General features: G+C 40.3%; 1 protein-coding gene across 1 annotated transcript in view; it reads right to left on the bottom strand.

The window, feature by feature from the left end:
* CDK14 (cyclin dependent kinase 14) overlaps positions 1-19,079 on the bottom strand; it is a 619,947-nt gene that overhangs the window by 500,838 nt on the left and 100,030 nt on the right. The window lies entirely within an intron of this gene.

Genomic DNA, 19,079 nt, shown 5'->3' with positions numbered 1-19,079 from the left:
TACCACCCTCAAGAGTAAAATATCAATACAGACCACATCTCACAATCCTCAGGGTAATTGTGTCAAGTCATACCACAGGGCGCTGGGTGGCAAGGAAGGATGCCAAACTGCTACTCTCATAGCGACCCCTACAGGAGAGTGGATGATCTACAAGTCATCCTTGTTTTAAAGTATTTTTCTAGCCTCGGAAAAAAGAACCCCCCACACACAAAAAGGGGGTACAGATTAGATGAAGACACAAGGATACAACTGAAAAATACATTATATAAGAAATTTTAAAAGTCAGGCATGAAATCTGACCTCACAGATATTCACTTAACTAAGAAATTAAAATACAAGAAGTAACTACGGTGTCAATGCTAAGTGGCCAATGGTCCCAGAGCTCCCAGAAGTAGGTGGACAGTTATAACCAGAAATCTCAGGGAAAAGCACTTTTCCCTTCACATCCTAACTGGTTTAAAGGAATCATCTCCCTATCCCCCATGTGCAAACCATCTTTGCCTTCAACCTTTTGAATAACACTGAGAAGATACTGAACTTTAATTTTTTCTGCAACACAAAAGCTCATTCAAAAGTCTTTTTTTTTTTTTTGTCTTCTTACCTTTCTCTAGGGTCGCTCCCGCGGCATATAGAAATTCCCAGGCTAGGGGTCGAATCAGAGCCAGAGCCACAGCAACACGGGATCCGAGCTACGTCTGCAACCTACACCACAGCTCAAAGCAACACCGGATCCTTAACCCACTGAGCAAGGCCAGGGAACAAACCCACAACCTCATGGTTCCTAGTCGGATTCACTAACCACTGCGCCACGACGGGAACTCCTCATTCAAAAGTCTTACAAAAGTTCTCCTACACAAATATCACATACTTCCCCTTCACCAAAGCATGCAAACTGTCTCCTTAATATCTGAAAACTATTCTGAGTTATACGAACATCATTTCTGTGGAGCAAGACCTTGTTTCAACAAGTCTTTCAAGAATCCGGAATTTTGTTTGAGAATTACTCAACACTGCAGCCCACGAAGACACTCCTTCTTCAGAACCACCAGCACTTCTTATTGGAATCATTTAGGATTTAATCATATGCTGCCTCATAAAACTTTGTCATAGTACTGCCATCTTCCCATTTGAAGGCCCTTGAGGAACAAACCTGTATCAATGGCATCTTTTTTTCACTCCTCCATAGCACACAACAGAATCGAGGCATCCAGCAAATGTTAAATAAAAATTTTAAAGAATTAATGAATTTCCCAACTCCATATTTTAGGATTTAGATCATTCAATGTCCCCTGACAAAAATCTAGAAGTGTTATCTTTGAGTCACTTCATTTACGTAGTTTCAACATGTCTTTTCTATAGAGTTGGTAGATAAAGGCAGATACAACGTTTGCATTCACTAAACTAGTCTACGAAAAACCAACAAACAACACAATAACCTTCTCCTTTATTCTTTCCTTTATTCATTCAACAAACCTGTGTTGACGCACCCAGCAATGTGAACAGCCGTGTTCTCTGCATTCAAGGAACCCGATGAGTGGTTAAAAATAAAGCAAGTGATTACAATACACTGAAATGAGTGTTTTGAGAGCACTTAATCGGGTACAAACAATGTTCCTTGGATGGCTCCCAGAAGACATCACTGAGGAGGCAACATAATAAAGCTGAGGCTTGCAGACACGGCTGGAAATGGGCATTTGAGGAAGAACAGGACAGGACTAAAGGGTTCAAGGCCTGCACCTAGAAGCTGTCTGAGGAAACCGCGGGGGAGATGGCTCAGTGCCAGAGCACAACAGGCCCCCATAAGCCAGGTTAAGAAGTTAGGGATTTTATCTGACAGGAAGTGGCCATTTAATCGAATAGGTGCACATCTGGGCAGTCATCACTGACTGGGGCCTGAAGGGGACAGCCTGTGCCCTAAAGAGCCCCCTGGGTAGGTGAACCCCACAGGGCCACCCCACAAGGCTTCAATGTTGCTTTTCCAAAAATAGATCTCTGCCTCAGGAATCTTTGTCTTAGCTGCACTCTCCACGCAGAATGCTCTTCCCCAGCCCACTCCTTCTCAGGACTCCAGTGGCTCTCAGGAATCTCCCCCTCTGAGCCCTCCCTGAGCATCCCTCCTCGGCTCTCGGCCCTCCCTCCCCATGACATTGCACTGTTTTTGCTTCTTCGCTACCTAATGTATGTACTAGTTTGCCTTCCTCCTCTCCGTCTCTACTAGAACACAAACTACTCAGAAGCCTGGACTTCTCCTCACGTTTTCTCCTATATTTCCTCAGCTCCTAAAACAGCCCTTGGTACTTGTTATATAAATAAGTATTAGGAGGAACTTCTGCTGACAGTAGTTCAAACAAATTCTGTGGACTCCCGTAGAGTGGAAATGGATGGGGAGCCTGAGAAATGTGTGGGAAGAATGCCCAGGGAAAAAAACAGTGTCAACGGATGCATACAACTATACATGAAGTTTGGCCACAGAAGAGAAATAAAGATAGTGGCTAAGGGCAAAGTGGGAAACTAATCATTAAGTTCATGTCTTCCAGGATTCACCATCCACTGCTATTAAGAATATCTTGGAGTTCCCACTGTGGCACAGGGGGCAAAGAAGCTGACTGCAGTGGCTCAGGTCACCGCAGAGGTGTAGGTTTGACCCTCAGCCTAGCACAGTGGGTGAAAGGATCTGGCACTGCCACAGCTGTGGCACAAGTCGAAGCTGCACTGAATTCAATTCCTGGCCCAGGAACTTCCATATGGCACAGATGCAGCAAAAAAAAAAGAATATACATCGAGATGTGTATGAAACCACACCACAGAAGAACAATAGTGGAGATTTAAAGAAAGGGTCTGTCTTCAAAGAGAAGAGATAAACAAGTTTTATCAAAACACCACCTCCCTGAATTCAGAAGAAAAGATAGGAAAGAAAGTGACAAGAATGCTAGATACTAACATTTACTTTGGTCACTTTTGCAAGTAAACAAAAATTGATCCCTTGAAATGCCTTCCTTTATATAATTTCTTAAATTTCTAAGAAGTGTTATGCACTTCTCTGGCACTTTCAATGGCTTATAATAAACAAAATATAATCTTGGATTGAGGAGTTCCCATCATGGGGCAATGGAAACAAATCCAACTAGGAACCATGAAGTTGCAGGTTCGATCCCTGGCCTCACTCAGTGGGTTAAGGATCCGGCGTTGCCATGAGCTGTGGTATAGGTCACAGATGCAGCTCAGGTCTGGCGTGGCTGTGGCTATGGCGTAGGCTGGCAGCTGTAGCTTAGATTAGACCCCTAGCCTTGGAACATCCATATGCCACAGGTACGGCCCTAAAAATAAAAAAAAATAAAAAAATAAAAATAAAAAAAAGCTTGAAGTGATGATGGGATCGGTTATGAAAATCAGTGACCACATGTGTACAGGGCCACTGGCTCCCAACCTCAGTAACTGACACATAGGAGTTTTTCAGCTTCATTTATTTGGATGGTTCATTCTCTCTTTGCCATCAGGCTTTCCTTCTCATTATGGCCGTAAATGTACCAGTTCTATTAACAGCACCACATCCCTCTCAATCTTGCCACAGCCTCTGTAACCATCTCTGCCCTGGGCAACTAGATAAGCAGGCTTATTAGAAGACTGTGAATAGGGTCTGAGTCAAATGATGGGTTCAAAGCAGAACTAGGAACTTTCTCCTGAGAAATTAGCTTAGGCACCCACTGATCACAAGTTTTACCCTCCAGACTTTGTGGTACTGCTCATCTATGCAGAAACTGTTGTTTCAAATCAATCTACACAGGACTTATCTCAGACATAGGAGGCTGCCAGATGTCTGACCTTTACACAAATAGGGGCTTACAGACAGATGAAGCCAGAGAAAACTGAACCTGGAAAAAAAGTACTAGGAAAAAGGATAGAGACAGGCTTTTTTTTTTTCCAAGCAAAGACAAGAAAATATTAAATAAGAAAACTTTTTAAAGATTAGGAAAGAGTAAGAAAAAAGGCTACTTTATGCATATAAACCTAAAATAAGTCATCCTATTTAGGAGTTAATTTGATTAAATCTTTAAGTCTAAAGCAGAGAAAATATTTTATTTTGAAAAATTATAAAGACTGAAATTTCCCTCCAAAGAGGCCCAATTTCAAAATAGTATAGTTCCATGTAACCCTGGCAATGTCTTTCTGTTATAAATTTATACAGTGCAATGTTCACATTATGACTGATTTTTATTTTTTATTTTTATTTTTTTATTTTTTTTATTTTTTGTCTTTTTGCCATTTTCTTGGGCTGCTCCTATAGCATATGGAGGTTCCCAGGCTAGGGGTCCAATCAGAGCTGTAGACGCTGGCCTACACCAGAGCCATAGCAACGCAGGGATCTGAACTGCGTCTGCAACCTACACCACAGCTCACAGCAACGCCAGATCCCTAACCCACTGAGCAAGGCCAGGGATCAAACCCACAACCTCATGGTTCCTAGTCGGATTTGTTAACCACTACACCACGATGGGAACACCTATGATTGATTTTTAAATGTTCGTATTTTGTAAACCTAAACCTAATTTTTATTTTTTTTATTTTTTTATTTTTTGCCTGGGCCCACAGCATTTGGAGGTGCCCAGGCCAGGGATCAAAACCCCCACCACAGCAGCAACCTGAGCCACTGCAGTGACAAACCAGATCCTTAACCCACTGTACCACAAGGGAACTCCCATAAACCCTAAGTTTTTAATTAGCCCTAAAATATTTATGACTTAATTCTTCTCCACTGATGCCAGTCATTACTTATATCCCCATATATTCAGAGAAATACTATTTACTTAAAATACTTTCTCGAAACACTATGAAATTCTGGAGGAGTTTGAAATGAATGTTTAAAAGCCATTTCTTAACAGCATACCAAAAAACATCCATATGCCATTCATGGCATTTTATGGAAACTTTGGAATTTTCATCTTAATACAAAACAATGTTGAGTGTTTTCTAGATTCGGGGGGTGGGGGGGATGAACTAATTTTATCAGTAAGTACAGATAATTCCATCAGCCAATTAATCTGTTTCTGAAATAATGGTGCATTCTGTTAAACTGCACCTTAAAAACAAGATTATTTATGAGGAAAATAAGACTGAGGACAGACCAGTGAAAACCCATGCATCCGGAGCACTAATAATAATTTTTTTTTAATGTCCTAACAAACAAACCCACACAGGCCATACGTATATCATATATCCTCTTTATCTCAGCATTCTGTGCGGTGCTCATGGTAGGTCTTGCATACAATAGATGTACTATAAAAATGTATCTTGGCTAGAGATATATCCTGTGCTGGTCCCCATGAACTGCAGAAAATATGTCCAGGTGAAAAAAGTTCAGTTATGGAGTTCCTGTTGTGGCTCAGCAGTATCGAATCCAACTAGTAACCATGAGGATGCAGGTTCAAGCTCTGGCCTCACTCAGTGGGTTAAGTATCTGGTATTGCTGTGAGGGGTGGTGTAAGTTGCAGATGTGGCTCAGGTCCTACGTTTCTGTGGCTGTGGCACAGCCCGGCAGCTCTAGCTCTGATTCAACCCCTAGCCTGGGAACCTCCATATGTCCATATGCCACACTTGTGGCCCTAAAAAGACAAAAAAAAAAAAAAAAAAAAGTCAACAAATTAAGTAAAAGCTTTAAATTATGTTTGTTAAAAAGCAGTGCGGAAGGTTGAGAATAATGAATTAAGTAACAGAACCAGGTAGATACAGGTTATAATAATTAAAAGACAGGTCTTATTTTTGCCAGTATTTCAAAAATCTGATGTCTGAACACAGTTAGGTTTCTAATGCAAGGTTTCAGCCTAATTCTTTCTCGGGAACAATTTTCGTCTTTCCTGTATTGTGTTTCCTTGCTGTGTGTCCTCAATTACCCTGAGTAACAACCAGCAGGCATCTCACCTCAGTCTTTGCTTCTCCTCAGTTACATTTCTAATCCCTGTCATGTAAGACTTGCATTGGCCTTAAAATACATATTACATGTTTTCTACATGCATGTGCATGCCTATTTATGTGGTTAGTAATTATTCAGGTGATATATAAAATGCATGGGCATTTACATGGCCCAGCATAGTTTTTCCTATGAACACCCAAGCAGAAACACAACAGGACTTTTCACGTGGTGTGAAATGGAGCTAAGGAACCCAGATGTAAGATTTTATTATGATCACATTCACAAAAGAACAGTATCAGAGAGTTCCAAAGGTACAGAACGAACATGATCTGAGAAATGTGAATTAAACTATAAGATTTCAGCAGCAGACACAAAATCCTCAGGTAGCAGCAAGAAGAAAGGCAAAGGCATGGAGAAAAGATGTGAGGGTTTTCCCCTCTCCCTGATGTCAGGATGCCAGGAATGACAAAGGCTACAAATCTATGACTATCAAAAGCTTCTTAAGGAGCCAGGTCTCATTTTTTTTTTTTTTAACTTCTCTAAGTTTTTGAGTTACCTATGAAAAGGAGTGAAGAAAGTTTTCTAGTTCAGGGTTATAAGTCAGCTTTACTGCTTTTAGAGACTTTATCCTTGCTTTGTAAAATTTCACTTGGTTAGAAAATCAAGAAAATCCCCAAAGGAAGAAAACTTTCTTAAAATTTAGAGGCTGCCAAATAAACTTACAGAAATAACTTTGTATTTGGGAGTTCCTGTCATGGTTCAGCGGTAACAAACCCGACCATTATCCATGAAGACATGGGTTCACTCCCTGGCCTCACTCAGTGGGTTAAGGATCCAGCATTGCCGTGAGCTTTGTGGTGAAGGTCGCAGACACGGCTCAGACCCTGCATTGCTGTGGCTGTGGTGCAGGCTGGCAGCTATAGCTCCGATTCGACCCCTAGCCTGGGAACTTCCATATGCCTCGGGTGCTGCCCTAAAAGACAAAAAAAACAAACCAAAACCAAAACAAAAACAAAAAAAACCCCACTTCACATTTGGCATTTTTAAATCTAGAAATACCCTGCCACTGATCTAATATGTAACTTCATCAAAACAAAAAGTATCCATTAAGGAATGTTCTTCCTTTGTATCATCTATACATCTAAGACATGAAACATGATGCTGGACTATGAGAAAGAAGGGCTAACAATGCTGTACATTCAATAATAAAAACCCATGATAATGAAAAGATAACCAACTGAAGAAACAACTGATAGGAATATACGTGCACCTATGTAATGTAATGAACTTTCCTGTGGCCCATGTCTTAGAACTTACTTTTTCAAGTTAGTACTGGTATCATTTAGATCATTCTGAAACCACATGTGCATCATCCTCAAAGAAGAGAAAGCAAACTGAAGTGAGCATTTGTCTAAGAAAGAACCGTCATCTGATCATACAACTGGTCCAGTCTCACTGGTGCAAAAGAGAAGGAGGTGCACTGCAAAAACACATAAGTAGCAGGAGTATAACGATTCTGAAATGCTTTCACTTATCCCTACACTCCTTTTGTAGCCAATCAAAAAGTGAGAATAGCAGCACCCAAATATTGGTAAAATCTATCCTGCCACTCCTTGCAAAATGTTTTTTTCTGGGTGGTTTCTTCGAATAAGATAGGTTTCCCCCCAAAATAATAAGATAGGTTCCTGTTTCCAAAAAGAAGTAGAACCAATTGTTCCGAATGGTCAGCACATCTTTTCTCTTTGCCTGGGCTGGCTCTACCCCAATCCCATCCACCACAGTCTAGGGAGGGCTAAGCCCTGCCTACAAGCAGACAAGGGATCCAACTTAGGTCAGCCATCCCTGCGACTTTTCCACCCAGATCTGAGTTGCACCCCATATCTCCACCCCAATGGTGGCAAAGCAGAGAAAGCACTGGCTTAGAAGCGACCAGTGTCAGAGTCTCTAGCAATTGTAGAGAAACCGGACAGGGATCCTGAACTACCACGTGCTAAGAGTAAAGACGAGAACAAGAGACTGACAGCACTGATACCATGGAATCCCAGTCCCAGTCTGAGGACCAACTGCCTGGTTGCCTGACTTTCTAGAGCATGGCTGTTCAGTCCTTGTTTCTATTATGCCACACTATCCTCCCCCAAAATCCCATTTTTTTTCTTTAGCATCATCAAGTTGATTTTCAGTTCTTTGTAACCCAGAGTACTAGTGCTAGTACACAAGGAAATACATGTACAAAGGGATACGGAGCTATGGTGAAGCACTAATGTCAGAGCCAGAGCTAAGTAACGGTAGATATGCTGCTTCAAACATTAGGAAAAGAGGATTTAAGGTGGATGTTGACTTACATGATGGCAGGAAAGGAAGGTTTAATAGCAGCTGAAGGTTTTTACAAAGCTATTTCACAAACCTACTATATATATAATATTTCTATAAATTTGTACTAAATTATGTATATTATTTTATTTATTTATTCTTATAATTTTCAGGGGAAATTGTAGAATTCCATAAGTCATGAAGCATGGCCTATTAGGCGGTTATCTGCATCTATAAGGTGCCTGAATGCTTGGACTAATTATTTTAACCAGGCTCCATGTTGCTATGACAGCAGGTATTCGAATTTTAGGCACAGTACCTTAAGGGAAATAAACTGACTTGGCCTTGCAGATACCACTTACAAAGTGCTGGTAAATATCACTACCCAGAAGCAGCTAAGAAATACCATAGGAAATATGAAAGGTAAATTAGTTTGTAAAACCAATCTGGGCCTTAAAGATTTTTGACCATGAAGGAAAGAGGGTTATTAAAAATTAAAGGACTAATAGCCAGGGGATTTTGGAGAAAGCCACAAAAGTATACTAGGGACTGACAGTGTATGAAAAGAAAGTGCTAAGAAGACCTAAAGTGAATTATGTTTTCTATATTTCATTGCAAAAGGATTTTTTCCATGTTCAGTTCATTTACCAGGCACTTAATGAACTTTAGATTAAGCTCTATAGGGGGGTGTCAAGATGAATGAGACAAAACGGGTGCTCTCACAGGTACTGACACAAATAGGTATAATACTAGAAATAATTGTCATAGAAGAAGTAAAAGAAAATACTAAGGAAGTTCAGGAAGAGGGAGGCTTCTGAATGATGGATTAAGCAAAATGGCAAATTTTCACTGTAGGTAATCAAATTCTGAATACTAGAGTCACAAAGAATTCAATAGGTAAGATGATGGAAGGGGGCGTATATCCAAAGACTAGCGATGATCACTCTGAGCACAGTAATTATTATCATCGATATTTGGATGTAACTTGATAATTTAACAAAGAAGCTTTGTGATATCATAGGCGCACAGCCTAGAAGAGTTGAATGATTTCCGTGATTTGAACCCTCATGAACAACGGTTCTTTTCTCCCCTCTGGTGGAAGATTATTTGGGTGGATTCCAGGGACTCCATGTACACGGCCTGCCCATATGGTTCAAAGATGTGTTTTTTCCTAGTTTCCCTGGACACAGAAAACCAAGCTCTTTTTTTCATATTGCTTAAGGAAAACTGAGCTTTGAGAATTGTTACAACAGCAAGTCACAGGGAATTCAGAGATCACCTAGACTTCTCCTTCCTCTCCCCCATATTGATTCTAATTTAGGGAAGGTGCGGTTTTACCACAATACAAAGGCCAAAGTTATCATCATCCCCTGAAGTACCTGATTGCCTCAACAGTCATCATTCGTCCTAATCATTCAGGGAGGCCCAGTTCACATAAAAGGTTTTTTTAAAAGTAATAATTCAGGGGATTCCCATTGTGACTCAGAGGTAATGAACCCAACTAGTATCCATGAAGACGTGGATGCAATCCCTGGTGTCTCTCAGTGGGTTAAGGATCCGGCGTGGCCTCAAGCTGTGGTGTAAGTTGCAGATGTGGCTCAAATCCTGCATTGCTGTGGCTGTGGTGCAGGCTGGCAGCTCCAGCTCTGATTTGACCCTGGAAACTTCCATATGCCATGGGTGTGGTCCTAAAAAGATGAATAAATAAATAAGTACATAAAATAAAAAATAATAATTCAGTTCATTCTTCTTGACTGACCCCCATCACAACCAGTTTCTTCTATGGGCACAAAGTAACTATGGTGCCAGCAAGAACCCATGACCATGAGAAGCCACAACCAGGTAATGACCAAATGTTTCAGATATTTCCCCTCACCTCCACCAGAGCTCTTTAATTCAGAACTCAGACAGACAAAACAGGTTTGATAAGGACAAAAGAGACAGCATCATTGTTGAAACCGTATAAACAGGTACAACGGAGCACTAACTGCAACAGAAGTTTGGATGCAGAATAGCTAGATGGAGAACAGGAGCTCAAGAATCAGACAAAACACACCTTGGGCAGGATATATTTGGGGATAATATCAATGGTTTGTATACCTTAGAGGCTTATTGTGAGGCTAACAGGGGTATAAACTGCTTAGAATAGAGTTCAGGAAGACAAAGGCTTTTCCAACCCACTAATGAGCATAACGTATATTTACGGTTGACCAGGCACTAAGCCTTTAGGTATCACAGACATTCCTTTATCCTGGGGCCCCGACTTCTGCCTGAGGTCTAGTCTTGGTTCTCTTGATTCAGATCAGCCTGGGTACTTCCTTCTGTATCAGCTGTGGGCTGTCAGGTTCATTTTCTCGGTCATTCCTTAAGTCCATCAGTTCCTACTGATTCTTCTCCAGAACTTCTATTTCTATTTCTTTTGCAACTGCACTGTGCTTGTGCACCATTCCATGAAATTCAACCACTTGCTCAACCACTTTTTTAACAGCTATAAGTGCTACCCTATATCCTTTCTTGATATTTTCTATGGCTGCAGGCAGAAGGAGCTATGGATTCACAGTACTCTATGGGTTTTAATGAGAAAGTTTAGCTCATTCCCTATCTATCTACCTATCATCTATCTGTTTTTCTATCAATTTCCTTTTCTCCCTGTCATATTTCTCCACAGTAACTACAAAGCTGCTTCTAACGAATCAAGTCAGAACAAAAAGCTCATGGTTACATAATGAAACTTTCAAGATAAAGTTTATTGAACAGATTAGAATGAAAACAAGAGATTTTACCATTGGGACACACAAGAGAAATTATGAAGCAGTGAATGCTGGAAGAGGTGAACTTCACACCTACTCACTCACAGGAAAATCAGCCACATAATGTATTCACAGCTGCTCTTTGAAACTGGGCAAGAAAAGATTTAAAAACAACAACAACAACAACAACAACCTCATCAAGAATCAATTTTGCCAGGAGCAAACACATAACCTTTCAAATAAACAGTTCTAAATTGGAAAGCATGTATTTTCACAAAATTTGGGGATGTTTTAAGACAATTGATGCCAATCAGGAAGCAGGACTCTGTCTTCTAAGACTGCACTAAACAAAATGTTCTATCTGATCAAAGAAGGAATAAAATTATGAGGCATCAGATTTCAAAATATACACAAATAACTGGCTTTCTTATAAAAATGTGAATCATCCCTGATAACATCTATGTAGAAGCAGAGTTGACCAAAAGAAACTACCACCATTCTGCTCTTTCTCTCATCTACAAAAGTCTTTTACTTCTTGAAGTTCCCTTTGTGGCTCAGTGGTTAACGATCCCGACTGGGATCCATGAGGATGTGGGTTCGATCCCTGGCCTTACTCAGTGGGTTAAGGATCCAGTGCTGCCGTGAGTTGTGGTGTAGGTCACAGACGCAGCTCAGTTCTGGAGTTGCTACAGCTGTGGTGTGGCTGGCCGCTACAGCCCTGATTTGACCCCTAGCCTCAGAACCTCCATGTGCAAAAAGTGTTTTACTTCTATATACAAATAGCATAAGTTAGTACAACTAAGAAATGGTATTTTCATAGTCAGTAAGAAATTTACAGGAAGAATTCAATACTGTACTATTACTGCAATTGGAATGAAATTAAAATGAGAACATAAATACTAATAAAAAGCAATTACTGTTAGAACAGTGTATGCAAGTACAAATGAAAATATCACCAGCAGAGGATTCTGAAGACCTCTTCTCCAAGAGACCCCACACACACCAAAAATGTAAGCTAAGCATATAATCCTGTGGGCAATTAATTGTAACTAAAACTAACCCCACCTATCAGAATAAACATAAAGTAACATGTAGCAGCTAATTTTCAAGTATTTAAGGACTTTCAATTTTTTTTTTAACACTTGGTATGTCCATCCAACACTTCTTTGTATAGGGGAAATGTTTCATTCTTTTAACTCTGTGTAGGTATTTTAAAAGAATTAGAATACTGGGAGTTCCCGTGTTGGCTCAGCAGGTTAAGAACCCAACTAGTATCCTTGAGGATGAGGGTTCGATCTCTGGCCTCACTCAGTAGGTTAAGGATCTGTCATTGCTGCAAGCTGCACAGCAGGTCACAGACGTGGCTCAGATCTGGCATTGCTGTGGCTATGGTATAGGCCTGTGGCTACAGCTCTATCCCTAGCCTGGGACCCTCCATATGCCGAGGGTGCATCCCTATTAAAAAAAAAAAAAAAAAAGAATCAGAATGCTAAATTATTGCCAATTTTGTTTTAGACATAGAAGTTCTCTAAAATTTTTATTCTGAAATCACTTCTGGCTCATAGAAAAATCTCACACAGGGCAGTTCGGCTTTATATCAGAACAAAGACACCATCCGACATCTGAAAAGTTAAAAAAGAAGAAAGCCACATTGTAAATGCACTGAAATCTGATACTCTACTAAGAGATTTTTAACACCACAGAGAATGTAAAAGGCTCTCCTCTCTTTTCATGATAAATTTTGTCATGTTTATAGGGACTGTAAATATAGAGCTAAGGGGTGCTTCAGCAAAAGTATGTCTTCTCATTTGACAAAGAAAAAGAGGGGAGAGGAATGAAACTGTCATTACTCCCAAAGTTACCTTTGACCTTAAACCTCCCTTCATCACTCAACCCCTCCCAGCTTCATTTCTCTGTTCCCCTCTATACCAAAATTTCTCAAAAAGAACAGTTAATCTCAATTGCCTCTTCTCACCATCTTTTTTTTGGGGGGGAGTGCTTTTTTAAAAATTGAGATATAATTGATAATTGACATATGACATTTTATTAGATTTTAGTTTATAACAGAATCCCTTGCCATATACTTCTTGACAATGATTTTTTGCCACCAAAGTAAACACAACAAAAGCCAAGATTCCCTTTTATTCTTAAACTCATTTTATTCACGCTTCTATCCTCTTCATTCCACCAAGATCGGCAATGGCCCCGACTCTGCCTATTCCAGGGCACTTCCCTAGACCACTCAGCAGCAACAGGCACAAGTGATCACTCCATCCTTGAACTCTTCCTTTGCCTTTGCTCCAAGGCTAGTTTTCTTCCCACCTCACTGGCTGTCTTCTCTGTCTCCTTTGCTGGAGGCTTCTCTTCCCAACCTGTACAGATGGAATTGTCCCAGGACTGGGAACTTGGCCTCTTTTCATCTCTGTCTATATTCCCACCTTAGGTGATCTAAAAGTCATGGTTTGGGAGTTCCTGCTGTGGCTCAGTGGTAACAAGCTCGACTAGTATCCATGGAGATGGTTTCGATCCCTGGCCTCGCTCAGTGGGTTAAGGATCCAGCATTGCCATGAGCTGTGGTATAGGTTGCAGATGAGGCTCGGTTCTATGGCTGTGGGGTAGGCTGGCAGATACAGCTCCAATTCAACCCCTAGGAACCTTCATATGCTGTGGGTGCGGCCCTAAAAAGAAAGAAAAAAAAAATTGTTGAATGAATATATGAATGATTCATTTCTATACTCGTACTCATTTCTTCCTGGGGTAGAGAATATATGTTCCAATTGTTTATTTAATACATATGGTAAAATACCAAAAGGAGCCATTAAATATCTTTCTTAAGTTATATTTTTAGAGCCTCATAATGTTAGCAAGGGGATTTTTAGACAGAACCGCATGGGCACAACAAATGAAGTAGGAAATATTTTAACACATTTATGGGAAGACAGGTAATTTCCTACAGGAAATCTGGGGAAAGATGAGGAGGGAAGAAAGCAGGATAGGTGAAAAATGAGGCTTGGGATAAGGCAGAAAGTGGACAAAGGGCAATCATGAAGAGTCTTATGTGACAGCTTGAGGTCTGAGTGTTACATTGTAGGCAAGAGGGAGACAGACACAAGCAGGGAAAAGAGCAATCAGAACTCCATTTGAAAAAAATTACTCTTGTCACATAATCATGTCTGTTCTTAGTTGACGTAGCACATTTGCTGCTCGAGGTCTACAGAGAAATAAGACATGTATCTGTATCTAATATACAGCACAAATGAACCTTTCCACAGAAAAGAAAATCATGGACTTGGAGAACAGACTTGTGATTGTCCAGGGGTAAGGGGAAGGAGTGGGAGAGATTGGGAGCTTGGGGTTAATAGATGCCTTTGGAATGGATTAACAATGAGATCCTGCTGTGTAGCACTGGGATCTATGTCTAGATACTTACAACAGAGCACGACCATGGGAGAAAAAATTATGTATATATGTATATGTAACTGGGTCCCCATGCTGTACAGTGGGAATTAAAAAAAAAAAAAAGTGTGTTGGGGGAAATAATAATAAATAAATAATAACATTTCACCTAAGTCTTAAATAATTATTTAATCCCTTATCATACCTAAAAGGTATTCATAGTTTCTTGCTCACAAACTTTTAATTTTCCTAATGAAACATTTCCCCAGCATGTTCCTATTTGAATATCTTTAACGTTCAGTCAATTAGCTCTCCAATTCAAGAATACTTATGTGGCAGTCTTTAATTAATGCACACAAAGTCTCCTGTATACACAGTGAATCAGTTAACTTACAACACTAAATGTTAATACTATATCAGGTCGTGAAATATTCAACAAGAAAATTCAATTATAGTTTTTTTAATTAGTGAAAAAATGGCATCTGATCATTCAGATACCAAAAAAGTCTAGAGTTTGTCCAATACAAATTCCATGTTAAAGTAAAATGGAGTTCAGCTGGTCTAGACAAAATACACATAAAAAATCCTGTATTTTTTAAGATTAAAACAGTAACTTGATTTTAATATTCAAGAGGCAAAAGGACTCTAATATTCAAGGAAGCAAAATAACTCAGATAAATGAACAATGTATGATATCTGAGCTAGCGTAAATAACTTCTCTCTGCTTAGTAAGCAGGTTTATGACTCCTATGAAGTCAGAGAAGATATAGAAAGGGAATCATTAGGAAGAATAAACAAAGGCAGGACCCAAAGTCAAGGACCAAGTGGGTATTCTCTCACTGGGACTTCACATGTGCCTGGGACATCCACTGATTTGAGGCCAGGGACAAAACTAGGTTAATTTCTGCCCTGCAACCCACTTCCCCAATAAGGCTTCCTTGGAAGCTCCTAACAATAAAACCACGAATGTTACGGTGTTTGAAGAAAGCCTAAAAGAAAGGTATCTGCACAGCTAGTCACTAAAAAGATTCAAATTATATGAGAATGGGGCAACCCTCAAAGATGCCTGTCCCCAGCTGGGAACACTTAGAGTGGGTGTTAATCTTGGCCCTTTTTCTCCAACTCTATGTGGGCACCACAGACTAGGGTCTATTCCAGGACTCACCACCAGTGTATATAACTTATACAACTTCTGTTTCATAAATATTTAAGTATGAAGGAGCAAAGATGTTTTAAATTTTAAAAACGACCTTTAGACATCAACCTTAATATTTACATTCCACAGAAGTCATTACATTTTAAATACCTTTGGGAAAAAGATACAGAGCAACCACTTCGAAATGGAAAAAGGCAAAAATATGTACAAAATCTGAATGACTTCCTATAACAGCATGAAAAAGAAATCTGGATTTTCACACACAGGCTAAGTGAACTATTCTTTCTTTCATGTGCTTCAGTTTTATGCACCTTTTCCTAGTACATCTCACAAGCTACAGAGCCCTGTTGGCAAAATGCTTCTCTCTGGGGAGATTTTTTTTTAACTTGATAGGGAAAAAAACGCCTTGAATTTAAAGCAGTTTTTCTTTCACATCATAACAGTGCAATGACCTCTATGCAAAATAAAATGAAAAATGCAAGACGATGCTATAAGGTTGGTTTTATGTCCACCAAGATAACAGATCTATAACTTTAGAGTTCACACAATTGAAACAAAGAAAATATAAAATAATCTTAGAAATGGAGAAACCTCTTCTGAAAGAGATATCTTTCAAGAGAGACCCACATACTGCTGAGAAGCCAAATCTGATTGCCAGCCTTCTTCCCAAATTTCCTATATTGTCAAAACAGATAGACAGAAATGCTGGTGGAATCAAAAGAAGACAAAAATAACTAGTACATATACTCTACTTGCTCCAGCACTCCAATAAAATGTCCAATCCACAGTAAATTCAGAAATTATTTAAATGAAAAAGGTATCAGACTGAGGTTCAGAAAGAACAAATCTGGGAGCTCCTGTTGTGGCGCAGTGGAAACAAATCCAACTAGTATTCATGAGGATGAGGGTTTGATCCCTGGCCTCCCTCAGTGGGTCAGGGATCCAGCATTTGTTGCAAGCTGCAGTGTAGGTTGCAGAAGAGGCTCAGATCTCACGTTGCTGTGGCTGTGATTAGGCCTCATCGACACCTAGCCTGGGAACTTGCATATGCCAAGAGCGCAGCCCTAAAAAGCAAAAAGAAAGAAAGGAAGGAAGGAAGGAAAGGAAGGGAAAAGAAAAGAAAAGAAAAGAAAAGGAAGGAAAGGAAGAAAGAAAAGAAAGACGGAAGGAAAGAAAGAAAGAACAAGTCTGGTCCAACTTGCTAAATTCATGACCAGTGGTCCATAAATGCTTCCTGACTTGGCTAAAGAGCTGTATGATGAGTTCCCACTGTAGCTCAGTGAGTTAAGAATCTGATACAGTATCCATGAGGATGTGGGTTTGATCCCTGGCCTCACTCAGTGGGTTAAGGGTCCAGAGTTGCCGAAAGATGCAGCTCAGACCTGGTTTTGCTATAGCTGTGGGGTAGGCCCCAGTTGCAGCTCTTGATTCGATCCCTAGCCTGGGAACTTCCATATGCCGCAGGTGCAGCTACAAAAAGGAAAATAAAAAAAGCTGTATGATCACAGGCAGGGAGGAGGTATTAAGATCATTAGCTCTCCTTCATTAAACTGACCAATGGAGCAATGAGGAGTGCTCAGGCGTTGACTCTAAGATGTAACAAGGATGCATAACCCCTTGTCACTTCCTCCAAGAGTGTGAGCGGTGGGCTGTAGTAGCTGAAAATAACCACCTGGGGCTTAAACCTAAGGGAAGCATCTCTTCCTGCAACTGTAAGAAGGATCGCCTGTACCCTGAAGGCTATAAAAACAGGGAAAGGGACTGAGCAGTGAGGGACATGATCCCATTTGAGTTTTAAAGAGATCACTGGCTGGAATTTTGAGGATGGATTTCAGAAGTACAGAGGGAGTCACTGAAGCCAGGCAAGACACTACAGAAGGAGTAGAGGGGAGAGATAATAAAATTGAGGTGACAGGAGTAGAAAAGAAATTTGAGAAACACTTAGCAAATGAAATTAAATGGTAAGTATGTGAAGGAGGAGAGGCGACTGCTGCTGCTGTGAATGATGACTGCAACTAATACCCGTATCACTAAAATGCCCCATGTTTCAATGTGTCAGTCACTACACCAAATGGGAATTCATATTACCTCATTTAATCCTACTGACATCCTAGGAGGTGGATACTACTATGCTCCCCCTTTTACATAGGAGAAAAATGAAACTTACAAAGCTCGAGCAGCATGTCCAAGGTCACATAAACAAAGCCAGGACTGAAGCTTCAGCCGGCTGAGGTCAAATCCCGAAGACCAAATTGTTCCTTGTATTCCAAACCTCCCAGGATTCTGACTTGGTGGGTAACTAGGAAACATTATTTACCTAAACATACGTATTTTTGGAGTTCCCGTCGTGGCACAGTGATTAACAAATCCAACTGGGAACCATGAGGTTGCGGGTTCGATCCCTGGCCTTGCTCAGTGGGTTAAGGATCCGGCGTTGCCGTGAGCTGTGGTGTAGGTTGTGGAAGCAGCTCGGATCCCGCGTTGCTGTGGCTCTGGCTCTGGCGTAGGCTGGCGGCTACAGCTCTGATTAGACCCCTAGCCTGGGAACCTCCATGTGCCACGCAGGAGCGGCCCTAGAAACGACAAAAATAAAAATTAAACTTAAAATTAAAAAAATAAACATATGTATTTTTTATTATAAGACACTTAATTTTATGCCATTTTTCATGTTCTGTTCTTTCCTACGAGTATCCTGATGGTGCCATCTTTCACACTCATGTGAGTCTCTCCTTATGATACTCTCCATGGCACCACATTGGCTTCAGACACAAAGAGCAAGATTCTATACTTCTCTCTGGCTCCGTGGACCTGCCACTATAGCTGCTCTGGGATTAAACTGTACAGAGTCCTCAAAACCCACTCTTACCTTGTACAGCAGGAACCAGATACTCTGCCCTCCCTCATTGCCTAGAATGCTTTTTCATCTTTCCCCAGGTTGATATAATATCTGAAAAATTCTGATATTTATCTTCCTACAAATGTAGGAAGGACCTAACATCCAGCTGTCTACCAGAAGCCTAATGCCTATGTGCACATATGGGGACCCCACAAAGACAAAATAAAAATATTCCAAGTTGAAGCCATGAAAGTTTATTTTATCACTTCTGAAATTGTGCTCTCCAATCCATTCTCTCCTAGTCAAATAATGTGATGGTTACACAGAGAGCAGGGTGTAACTCTGTGCTAGAGGAATCCATTAGGTTTTGGTCAACAGTAAATACCACTGAGACTGAAGGTGCTGCACCTCCCACTTTCAGTGTGACTTGTTGGCTATGGAGGGATAATATCCTCTCTAGGTTACTACCAAACCAGATTGGGTTTTGCCTGTTTTTAATATATCCAAGGGGGTTCCCTGGTGGTCTAGTGGTTAGGATTTGGTGCTTTCATTGCTGCAGTCCAAGTTCAATCCCTAGTCAGGGAATTAAGATCCCATATCAAGGCACTGCACTCCGCAGCCAAAAAATAAACAAATAAAGGAGTTCCGTAGGAACATTAGAATACCTTAAAATATATATATATATATATATATATATATATATATATATATATATATATAAAA

Source organism: Phacochoerus africanus, chromosome 11, assembly GCF_016906955.1.
Source record: "Phacochoerus africanus isolate WHEZ1 chromosome 11, ROS_Pafr_v1, whole genome shotgun sequence".
Classification (NCBI taxonomy): Eukaryota; Metazoa; Chordata; class Mammalia; order Artiodactyla; family Suidae; genus Phacochoerus; species Phacochoerus africanus.
Note: the sequence above shows the minus strand (reverse complement) of the source record. Positions and strands in the feature narration are given on the sequence as shown.